Genomic DNA, 2377 nt, shown 5'->3' on the forward strand with positions numbered 1-2377 from the left:
GCAGTTATTGGAAGCTCATATACACACTCTTGACAATATCTGGGCAGTAGGAAGGCTTTGGGGAGTGAGAAGAGTGTGTAGGCTTTGATACTCTTTTAGCAAAGTCTTTAGCAAAGACTTCTGGGTTTCCTCTTTCAAAAAAGCTGTACACATGTTTAAAGAAAGGGGCATAAAAGGTGAGTAGCTTTCAAATGACAATTGTCCATTAGAGGATTCAGTAAATACTGATGCTGTTTTTGTTTTTGTTCTTTTCTAGTTAGCTATGGGGTGCAAGCACTCACTGAAAACAGAGAGAGAGAGAGAGAGAGAGAGAGAGAGAGAGGGCAAGTGAGAAATCACCCTCCAGAGGGGATGGCCACAGTGCAATCCCTTCTCCTCCATTCTCCTCTTGGGATTTTGGGCACACATGCACACATACCTGGTGTGTTTTACAAGCTGCCAGGTCTGGGACTCGAACCACACAATTGGCTATGTGGGATCCAGCCACCTTCATCTCCACGTGATCTGTGGTCCCAATATTTGATACTTTTGTTGATGAGTAATGAACAAATGTGGGGATAAGATATTGTTTTCAAATTTTTTTAGTAGAAAAGAGTATCTTTCCTAAAACTTAGAATAATTGTTTAACTTTGTTAATTACCTTTGTTAATTGTTTAAAAACCTCCTATATGTATTTATATGAAAAAAAGCTAAAATGATGCCTATCCAAAAATTAGAAAATAGGAAGGTAAAAATGATTTTTGCCAGCAGATGGCATAGCAGTTATGTAGCTGAACTCCCACATGACTGACTGTGGTTTGAGTCCCAGACCCAGTGGCTTGCAACTTACACCAGATGCATGTGCATGTGTGCTCAAGACCCCTGGAGAAGAATGGAGATGGAATTGTGGCATGGCCAGCGCCCCCAGCGGTGATTTCTCATTTTCTCTTTCACTGTCTTTGTCTCTCTCTCTCCGGTGAGTACATGCGCCCTAAGACAAAACCTCTAAAAAAAAGTTATTTTCAGTAGTATCCTATTTTAACATAACTGTTAAAGGCCTCTTTAAAAATCAGTCACCCCCTCCACCACCACCATGCCATATCATCTTTAATTAAGTATGAAGACCACTCCAACATGACATTTACTGGCCATTTCACCCACTGCTATGTTTGACTGCTAATCTCTTGTCTTTTCAGCAATGGTGAGGCGGATATGTTTTTTTTTAGGGAAGAGAAATCCATGGCTTTGCCTTTGCCAATAATAAAAATGTTGGCTAGTTGAGTGACAAAGCCATTAACATTGTTATCTTTCACATGAAGCACATCAAAAGAGCCGAATGTTTCTCAATGTTGGTGACCACACCAGTTCTTTTCGTTAGTACCTCCAGTCACCATACACAGGTTATCAGTGTCAAACTTAATGAAATCATTAAGTATTCTTGCCAGTCTCCAAATCAATCTGAACAGTGTCTTTCACCTCTATGAGAGGATCTGGGTAGCGGATGGTGGAAACACCACGGGTCACCAGATGCGGGATTCTTACTGTGCCCACGAAGATTGTTCTCATGTTGCACAACTTGTACTTGGCCTCCTGAGGTGTAATATGACAGACAGAAAAGCGACCCTTGGTGTCATAGATCAGATGGAAATTCTCTCCAGATGTGTCAATGCCAATGACATCCAGAAAACCAGCAGGGTAGGTTATGTCAGTACGGACTTTGCCATCAATCTTAATGAATCACTGCATACAGATTTTTATGTCACTTCCGGTTAAGGCATACTTAAGTCTGTTCCTTAGGAAAATGACGAGAGGAAGACATTCTCTCAGCTTGTGGGGACCTGTGGATGAATGAGGAGCAAACATACTAGCCAATTTATGGAGCATCCAATGCTTTGGAGTTGCTACCTGCTTCAGATGCGTCTTAGGGCCATGTGCCATGGCTGCACTAGAAACAGAAAGAGCAAAACTCAGTCATTTCTGTATCCAGTGTAGGCATGGGTGTACAGAAATTGCTGAGACAACTAGCCTGTTTTCAGGGGCCACAATCTGTATTGCACAGGAGGGCTTTGCTATACTTTCTCTGTTTTCTTTCCTTTCTTCCTCCCTTTCTCCATTCTTCTCTTGGGATTTTGGACAGGCATGCACAGGCACCTAGTGTGAGTTTACAGCTGGCAAGCTCAGGGCTCGAACTGCAATCAGCCACGTGGGAGTCTAGTGCCTTAATCACTGCATCACATGCTGGCCCCCAATATTTTTTAATTATTTATTTAATTTCATTTATTGTTATTATTATTTTTAATTTGGTCAGAGAGAGAGAGAGGGAAAGTGAGAAAGCAAACCTCCAGGTCTGGGACTCAAACAGCAGTCAGCCACGTGGGAGTTCAGTGCCTTAGCCACC

At 42.2% G+C, this 2377-nt stretch overlaps 1 pseudogene; it reads right to left on the reverse strand.

Moving 5' to 3' along the window:
* Positions 1–1201: 1201 nt before the first annotated feature.
* Positions 1202–1866, reverse strand: LOC102486261 (40S ribosomal protein S4, X isoform-like; annotated as a pseudogene).
* Positions 1867–2377: the final 511 nt, after the last annotated feature.

This window comes from Tupaia chinensis, unplaced genomic scaffold (assembly GCF_000334495.1).
Source record: "Tupaia chinensis unplaced genomic scaffold, TupChi_1.0 Scaffold000707_1, whole genome shotgun sequence".
Taxonomy (NCBI): domain Eukaryota; kingdom Metazoa; phylum Chordata; class Mammalia; order Scandentia; family Tupaiidae; genus Tupaia; species Tupaia belangeri.